The sequence below is a fragment of the Prosopis cineraria genome, unplaced genomic scaffold (genome assembly GCF_029017545.1).
Source record: "Prosopis cineraria cultivar Desert tree isolate PC_DT_omini unplaced genomic scaffold, ASM2901754v1 PC300, whole genome shotgun sequence".
NCBI classification, from domain to species: domain Eukaryota; kingdom Viridiplantae; phylum Streptophyta; class Magnoliopsida; order Fabales; family Fabaceae; genus Prosopis; species Prosopis cineraria.
In genome coordinates, this window is record NW_026555627.1 from 32,365 (window position 1) to 42,553 (window position 10,189).

At 31.7% G+C, this 10,189-nt stretch overlaps 1 pseudogene; it reads right to left on the reverse strand.

Moving 5' to 3' along the window:
- Window positions 1–909: 909 nt before the first annotated feature.
- Window positions 910–9,846, reverse strand: LOC129296301 (probable terpene synthase 2; annotated as a pseudogene).
- Between the last annotated feature and the right edge of the window lie 343 nt (window positions 9,847–10,189).

The window sequence follows — 10,189 nt, forward strand, 5'->3', positions numbered from 1 at the left end:
ACAATCTAAACTTTTTTTAAAATATTTTTGCATCAAAAGTTTCAAAAACTTTTCTTCCCACCGTTAAAAATCTCTAATGTTGATTGTTAAACTGAAATTTTACCAAATATATTTTTGTATTTTTTTCCCTTCTTCCTTTTGGGTTTAGTCTTTAGTTTCACTTTCTTTAACTTTTCTCCTTCCAATGAATAAAAATGAATATCAAAAAATGCAAAAAAGAAGGAGGAAAAAATCATAAAATACCCTAATCAAATTTTAGTTAATAGTCAACATTAGAAATTTTTAATGGTGGGACAAAAATACTTTATTTTTTGAAACTTTTGGGGCAAAAATGCTCCAAAAAAGTTTAGAGTGTCAGGCATATTCCTAAGAAGTTTCAGGGTATTCTTGTCATTTAATCCTATTTTTAATTTGGTCTAGATTTAATTTGAAAGATCTAATTTAATATTAAAATTTTTATAATTGCAAAACATTAACTATCTAAATATACTTTGCACAGTTCAAGTCTTCAATCCAGCCTGAAGCCATGTTAAGACCCTAGGACTAAATACTTTCTTTTATTTTATTGTGCATTTTTTATTTTTATTCTCATATCACTATTTTTTAAAGTTTAATTTATTCTGGCATATAAAAGGATAAATACTTCCATTTTTTATCTATATTTTTAATTATGCACGCAACTTCTTATACGTAATCATTTTTGTGTGCTCTGAATCATTATTATTATAAACTGCACACATCAATTTTAATTTTTTTTTTGCTAATGACACGTGCTTATAAATGGTACAGAGTCCTAGCCAAAATGGTCCGCATTTTTATTGTTCAGCTTTGGAAGTTTGGACGACAGAGTTGGTCCAAAAAAGAAATTATGGAAATCAACACCAACAACAGCAAAGAAGATAAGAAAAGAAATCTACCAACGTAATCACTTTTAGTCTTTTATTCATGTGCATGCATGGTGTCTTAAAATATAACAATCAAAATAACAACATCATTCGATAACCTAGGAAGTAGCTATGAATATTCCACAATCCATATCGCCATCAAACTTTGACAACAACAAATTAAAATATATAAAGCTACATTACAGTTCAATGGGTATGGGATCCAGAAGGAGTTGGTCAACATAATGTTTGAGGGACTCGCCATTGGTGAATCTGTCTAGCAGGTTTTCATAGACAACCTCAGACACTCGCGCAAAATTGACGGCAATATCAAGCACAGATTTTGGGACGTCATGTGGATTATTCAAACACTCTTCATTAATATCCTTCCAGCAATTTCTGACATCATTGCTGAGAATTTTATAAGCCTCTTCTTCTGAAACTCCAAACTGCTTCATGCAGCACTCCACTCCTGAAGGAATGTGCTCTCTCTCCTGCTCAAACTACACACACACCCACACACACACACTCTATATATCCATGCAAAACCATAAAACTTCTCGCATCGTCTCTTCCAATTAATAATGCTCTAAAATGTAAGGATATATACAACCAACAGTTTCGTTTTCTTGTTTCGTTAGAAACATCAAAATTGATTTGGGTTACGTTGAATTCATGTGCATGCAAAGTGTCTTAAGCTGTACCTTATGAGAGGCCATGTCATCCATGAGTCTGCCGATAATTGAGCTAGCCCTAACAATTGTCGGATCTGTGGCAATCCATTCAAGAACCTCTTTCGTTGCAAGGTTTCCAAGGACCAGGAATGAAGTTATCTGAAGTGGGTAAGTAGAAGACACAACTCCGTTATCCTTGTAGTCCTCATATCTTGGAATGTAGCCTTCATAGCACCATCTTGCTTCCATCAAGTACGCCTTAGCCAAGTTGAAAAACTACAAACAGAATATATGTAAGTAGCAAAGCTAAACTCGAATGAAGTATCATTTGAAATTATAAGTTATATTATAAAGCATCACCTTTACAGCTTGTTTCACATGCGGCATCACAAGATTTGACGTTCCTTGTTTTGCAGTCACCGTCTCCATTTCATTGCACAGTTCCACTACTGCTTCAAACACCACTTTCATGCACTCTGGAAGAGATTTAATAGGTCTTACGTCCCATCTGGATAATCAGATAAAACGAGGAATTAATTTAAGTCGTAAAATTCGTGATTTCAGTGACAGGATTGGTAATATAATGGCCCCAGCTACGTATAATTTGTGATTAAACATTAAACCTGTGAATGGCCTCGGTGAAGAGCTTGAGTTCTTCAAGGGTGCCATAGGCGTCATAGGTATCATCAAGAAGACAGATAATAGCAACCATTTTGCCGGTTATCATTCTTGCAGTGCTGAATTGAGGCTCATAGGACATGGCTAATAGCCAAAAGAAGGACTCCACCAACCTATCTCTAGCATAAGGCACCTTTCTTGTCAACTCTGATTCTTTCCACCACCTGTGTAATTCAAATAAAAAAGAGCTTTTACTGTTAATTATATTTATCCTGTGGGTCGACATTAATATACTATTTAAGATTATAGCGCTTCTCACTTGGTGATATTGCCAAGTTCTTTCTGATGCAGTTTCTGCAGCATATTGAAATCTAACTTTGCAAAGTTGAGCAGCATTAAGTAATTTTGGGAAGGATCTTGCTGCTGGTAGACTAAAGACATGTAATGCCTTGCTTCTATCCTACCCAATCTCTTGTGAAGAGGCTGACTTAAGCAGTGGCTGACTTGTGCATTGAGACAAGGGCTCAGTTGGCTGTTATCGGTCAAGGATTTAAGGCGAGTGTAAGTGAAATGAAGAGCTTCATCAAGTATGTTCTCTCCGTGAACCCCTAATTGTGCAGCTTCATATAAGGCCAACATTCCTCTCACGTCCTTCCTAACATCTTCATTGTTAAACTCTCCCTCGTCATCCTTGAATCTCCCAAATACATCTATTTCACATTGATTGGAAATTTAGAAAATAATATTTTAGATAGAAATAGGCTTTTGTTACTTAAATATTTTTGTAAGCTTCCTTAATGGGAAGGTAACCTTAATTAAGCTTATAAATAGGTTGCCTCTTGTATATTGAAGCAGACTTGGATGAACAAATACTTGAATATTAGGATTCCCTGAAAGCTCTCTCTCACTCCCTCTTCGTCTGCCTCTTTCCCCCTCCACTGCTTTCGAGTATATATCTCATTTTGATGACCTTATGATTAGAGATGACATGGATGAAGAAAAATGGCACACAATTACTATATTTATTAATGGACCCAAACCTTATATACAGAAGAAGCCCAAGCTAAACTTCTATCAAGAATATTGACATGTAGAGCAATAAGTTTTAACAGGCACGAAGTTTTAACCTAACTAAGAGACCTTCTAGAGCACCTACATCTAGGCCTAACCTATCCTTTGCACTGGGTTAAGCAACTAGGTCAAGAATAATATCTCTAAGCCTAGTAAGGTTTCCCACCCTAGTAACTCTCTTGTTGAGTGTTTCTACTATCATTCAAAGGGTTATATTACTACGAAGTGCCCATAGCGTGATTTAGTTATTTACTCACATTGTAAGAATAGGGAGAATAATGCTAGTGCCAATGTAGTCATGGATCTACTTGAGTGTCCTTCAGATGTCGATGAGGACATCATCCTTGACAAAGATGAATGTGAGACATGTTGAGTTGGAGTTATGCGATGCATTTTATCAGTCCCTCTACTTAGAGATTCATAGAAACAAATAAGTATTTTCAATACTTTTATGAAGTACGGGGACAAAGCTTACAAATTAGTAGTTGATGGTAGGAGTTCTAGAAATGTCATTTCTAGTCAAGGAGTAGCTTAACTTGACCTCAAGAGAGAACATCACACAGAACCTTTTCATGTCACATGGGTCGATAAAACTTCTTTACCAATTACCCAACAATGTCATGTTCCTCTACAATTAGGTGACTATAAAAAAGAGATTCTTTATAATGTTCTCCTAATGGATGTTGCTCACATTTTGCTTGGTCAACCATGGCTTTATGACCATAATGTCATCAATAATGATCGTAAGAATACCAAAACCTTCAAGAGTAATGGCAAGATGATCTTGTTACGTCTTGTTAAGCCTAACAATGGTAGCAAATACTCAAGCACATCAAAAAGCATAAAACCTAAAGATTGCATCTTCTGATAGAAAAAACAATTTTTGTGTGAAAGTAGAGATAGTAAAATTGTGCTTATTCCAGTGTCCAAGATATCACAACAAATTCCTACTATTTTAGAAATTCTTGAAGAAGTACAACAGCTCTTAAAGCAATTTAAGGATATCACCCTGAATGAGGTTCCATTTGAACTACCATAAATGAGAGATACCTAACATGCAATTACAATTAATTTCATTCTGTGTTCACAACACTCCAACCTATTATACTGTAGGATGAACCCTAAAGATAAGGAAGAGCTTAACCGATAAGTTAATAGACTATTGAAAATGGGTTATATCTAAAATAGTATAAGCTCTTATGCAGTACCTTCTCTTTTGACTTCAAAGAAAGACAGTTCTTAGAGAATGTGTATAAACAGCAGAGCCATCAATAAGATTACTATCAAGTATAGGTTTCTTATTCCTAAACTTGATGGCATACTTGAGTTGGTATCTGGATCTATTGGTTAGCATCAGATCAGGCTTAGACTTATAGATGAGTAGAAGACTACTTTTAAGATGTAAGATGGGTTATTTGAATGGCTTGTCATGCCGTTCAGATTGTTTTATAAACCTAGCACATTCATGAAAGCAATGACTCACCTTTTTTTCCCATACTTGGGAAAATTCTTGGTGTTATATTAATCTTCAATAAATCTAAAGAAGAACACTTCGTAGACCATCTTGAGTTAATTTTTCTCACCTTGCATTAGTAAAAATTTTATGTCAACTTGCCTAAGTTCTCATTTCTTCATAATGAAGTCATCTTCTTAAGCTTTATAGTTTTTAAATGGGGTTTAGTAGCTGACCCTGAGAAAGTCTTAGTCATGTGAGAATAGCTTAAGCCATAATCTCTCCATAAAGTATGAAGTTTCCATGGCCTTAGTTCTTTCTACAGATGGTTCATTAGAAACTTTAGTATCATTTATGGCTCCTATCATTTGTTATTTGAAACAAGAGAAGTTCAAGTGAATCTTTGCAGCATCATTAGCTTTTCAAAATATTAAGAAAAAGCTTTCTAAAGCTGCAATCCTATCTTTGCCAAATTTTACAAAGTGTTTTGAGATTGCTTTTGATGCATTTAGGATAAGAATAAGTAGTGTTTTGAGCCAAAAGGTCACCTTGTAGCTTTTTTTAATAAAAAGTTCGACGCTACTACTAGACTTTCTAATAAGACTATGGCATTAGTTGATGACAGATTCTATTGACCATCACTTAAGTGTGATTTAGCTCAAATAGTGTTTGACCTTGTCAATCATCTAAAGCAAGGAGATAGAATATTAGATGGTACATTCCTTTTTCGATTCTTGAAATATCTTGAAAAGACTTGAGTGTGGAGTTTATCTTGGGATTGCCTCGAATAGCTAAAGGTTATGATTATGTATTGGCTGTTATGGACAAATTCTTTAAGGTGGTTCATTTTATTTCTTTTAGCAAGACTACAAATGCTTCTCATTTGGCCAAGTTGTTCTTTAAGGAGATTATGCATCTACATAGGTTACCTTTTACTATTAAATCTGATAGAGATGTTAAGTTTTGTTAGCTACTTTTGGAAAACCCTTTGAAAACTTTTCACCCCTACATAGATGGGCAAATTGAAGTCACTAACTATAGTATGGGTAATTTCTTAAAAGTTTAGTCAAAGATAAGTCGAAGAATTGGAATTTGGTTCTACTACTACTAAGTTTACATATAATAATTTAGTGAATAAGTCCCCAGGCATGAGTCTCTTCCATATTATTCAATCCTAAACAGCCTATTGACCTTATGCCAATCTCTTTGACATTTTGCACTTTCAAATCTATAAAATCTTTTTCTAATCGCCTTCATAAATTATATGCTAAAATTAGGCACAAATTAGCAATGAGTAATGACCAATATAAGTTGTTTGCTAATACTCATCGCTAATCTCAAAACTTTAATGTAGGTTATTATGTTATCAATTAAATTTATCTAGAATGTTACCCTAAACATGCTTTTAAAAAGTTACATACTCAAGGTTCTGGACCTTTTTGCATATCTAAAAAATTAGGACATAATGCTTATCTTTTAGAATTACCTCTTGACATGACTATAAGTTCAATTTTAAATGTGGAGGATCTTTTGCCTTATCAAAGAACTTGTAAGCCTTCCCCTTTGCTTTATAATGATTCTTCATGTGCTTAAACTTCTCATGTGCCAATCCTACTGTTATCGTCTATCTCACCAGCAATTGAAGAAATCAAGACCATTATGGATGATTAACTTGTCCTTACCCCTAAGGGATCCCTTCATGCTACTTGGTTCATTGAAAGGGTTGTTCAGATGAAGACACCACTTGGATCTTAAAAGGTGAATTCCAACAACTTGATCCTACTTTGTTGGAAGTTTATCAACACTCTACCTCTTCAGATGAGAGTTCTTTAACGTAGGGATAATTGCTAAAAAATTTGAAAAATATTATTTTAGAAAAAAAAGACTTTTTTCTTATTTAAATATTTTTATGAGTTTCCTTAATGGGAAGGTAGCCTACAAGTGGGATGTTTTCTTCCTATCATGATATCAACAAGTGGATAGGAGGTTTCCTTCATGAGGAGGAGACCTTAATTCATTTCAAGAAAATAGTAATTTTTCACAAAATTTTCTCTCAAAAAAAATATATTGGAGAGAAGTTCTCTTGAAAAGCCTCTCTTAAGAAATTAAATTTCTTATGGAAACCTAAATAGAGAGAAATTATGACAAAAGGATAAGAGAAATTGGAGAGAAAAAACCTGCTTAATAGTGGGAAAAGGTTCTCTTAGTAAAATCTGTGAGAAATGTTTGATAGAAATAAAAAATTGGTAACAAATAAAAATAAAAATAAAAACTCATTAAGTTTCTCTTGTATTTGTTCGAGAGAAGCTTTCTCACAAAAAAAATTCAAGAGAAATTCAATAAATTCTCTCATATAATATTGAGAGAAATATTCTCTTAGAAAAACTCGAGGAAACTTTCTTTTGGATTAAGTCAAGAGAAGTATTCTTTCAGCTTTTTTTGTGAGAAAATATCTCTCAAACAAATCAAAGAGAATTTCTCACAAATTAAGTTGAGATAAATGTTTCTCTTAGTAAATGTCTAGAGAAAAATGTCTCTTGAAATGTTTAAATTTTTTTCTAAAAAAAATTTGAGAGAAAGTTTAAAATTTCTCTCAGATCTTTCTATGAGAAACTTTATCTTAAAATTTATTGTGAAAAAATTTCAAATTTCTCTCAAATTTTTTTGAGAAAAATTATAAAAATATATTTATATATATTATTACTTATTCAATAATCATATTATATATATTATTGAATGATATGATCCAAAATGTAAAAGATAATTGTAAAATAAGAGGGGTAGACACCAAATAATGGTTGGGTTTAGTGTTACAATATGATGAACTAAGATTTGAATCTTTACTCTAAGAGTTGCTCAAATTTATTTCTTGATCATGTGTTAAACAAGATTATCTCCAATAAAAAGATACATTAATGCAATTAAAAAAAAGAGGGAGTAGACATGGGAAGCATGAAATAGTGTTACTAAGCTAACAATTATATATATATAAATATAGAGAGAGAGAGAGAACCTATGTTAGGGTATTATATTATTATATGATATATGATTATGATTTATATAATAATATTAATATTAATCTGTCAAACATTCACTCACATCTATAGAAAGTTTGTTAAACAAGTAAGTATAGCATTAAATTGTATTATATTTTATTTTTCCAATTGAGAAAACTTGTTTATGTAATTATATATATATATATATAATCATATAACTTGTTTAGTTTTAAAATATATAAAATTAAGTGATCCTTAAAAACAACGTTAAGCTATAGTCTTATTGATTGTAAGAATAATGTGCAAGCATATTGCTTTAGCTTATATTTTTGATAGGTTTTTTAGAGAATTTTTTTCTTTCTTTCTATGGAAAACATTTTAGCCACTTATTGAGTAAAAAAAAATTTGTTGTCAAAAATTTTCTTTAGTAACAATAAATTGTTGCCATTAAAAATGTTTTTCTTAAAAAATTAAAAAGTAAACATAATTATAAATTATATAAATAATTTTATAAAAAATTTTAAAATTTTTTAAACAAATTAAATTGAAAAATAAAAAATAAAAAATAAATTATCTTAATTAAAAATAATTAAAATTTAATATAATTTAATTTTAAATGATGTTAAATTAAATAATATTATAAAATTATTTATTAAATTATTAAAAATACTTTTTTTATTTTTTAAGTTCAAATAAATTAAAATCATTCAAAATATGTCATAATATAAAGTAATTTTTTTAAAATGAAATAATATAAAAAATAAAAAAGTGCATAGTTTAATAATATATATTTAATTTTTATTAATTTAAGATATCAAATTCACTATAACATACTCTCTCCGTTCAAAAATATAAGGTATTTTTAATTTTTTGATGTATAATTATTGCCTTTTTTTAAAAAGAGTGCCCTTATTGATAATGAATTTCTATTTATGATAGAATATTAATAAGGGTGAATATAAAAAGATAAAGTTAGTTTAAAAATAGATAATTATTTATTGAAGGGTGAGATTTAATTAAAAATATTTGATATTTTTGAACGAAAGGATGGATAAAATAGGCACGAAAGATGAAACATAAGATTAAAGATTCTGCTTCTAGGCTTGTCATATATTTATAAAATAAAAACATGCATGACAAGGTGCATATATGGCAAGTGATGTGGACGCTCACATGGTGAATGACGCGGCATGATATGGCTCACACGTGGAAGGGGGTGGGAGGGAATAAAATTTGATATTGATATGTTAAGCTCTCTCTCATTCCCTCTTCGTCTGGCTCCTTCCTCCTCCACTGATGTTCTGCCAGTCATCTTCTTCATTAATTTCTCCCTCTCTCTATATTCCATCTCTCTTCGTCTCTCGCTCTCTGTTCTCGTCCCCACTCTCTCACTCTCTGTTTTTGTTTCATCTCCCAGTTCCTTTCTGTTGAGCTATGTGAGTGTGAGTGAGTGTGTGTGTGTTGCATCACATATGCACACGAAATAGCGCAAGTGCTTAAAAAGAGAAAAGAGCAACTCTTATGATTAGACAATGCAAAATAATATTGACGAGCGAATTAAATTGGAATAACATACCAGATGATGAAATGGCATATCCACGTTGCCTCAGCAATCGAAAGAGTAAAGCAAGAGAGTGAAGATTATCATCCCCATCCTGATGCGGGATAAGGACGTTATTTCTGGCATAAACGCTGTGAAGCTTTGCCAATGCTTCTTCAATTTCGTGTTCGAAATGGTAAGATACTCCCAAACGTTGGACCAAGTCAATGAAATTTAGCATTTGCAGACGATTCTGATGGTTGGAAGATATGAACATCTTTATTTCTCTTTATTCACTCTATGTTCCACCTTGTCATCAACTTCCTGAGATATCACAAACAAAAATTTTCATATGCCACCACAATCTGGTTTAACTCATGACTGAACTACGGACAGGCAATTTAATTTTAACACATGTTTAATTCAACTAAAAAATAAACCAGCTAGATATTCGATCAATAGCTAGATTGCATGTAAATATAATGGTGTGCGTAGATATATTGCATACCATAGATTCTGAAGCATATTGAAGAAACATGTTTCCCCAAATGGTAGGAGTATAATTAGCACATCTTCTTGTGTTGTCATGATGAGATGCTGCAGCAGACATGGCTCCTGTACATTTTGGAACTGATAAGCCTCTGATAGAAATTAAGAGCTTGATATTTATTCAATTCATTTATATAGAGGATTAATTTCATTCATTGAATCCACTTTTCTTTGAGGTTTGGTAGACCGTCGTACATACCCAACAAGAAGTCTCGATTCTATTTTTTTTTTTCCATTGAAACTTTGTTTTTATTTGTCTATAGGATGAGATATTTGAGTTTTATAATGCATGCAAACTACAACTATTTAAGAATTAAGATAAACATTAATTATACAATGATTCTCTTAATTTTGATTTTAAAATGTACAATTTTAATATAATCCAACCAATATTTATATAAGTT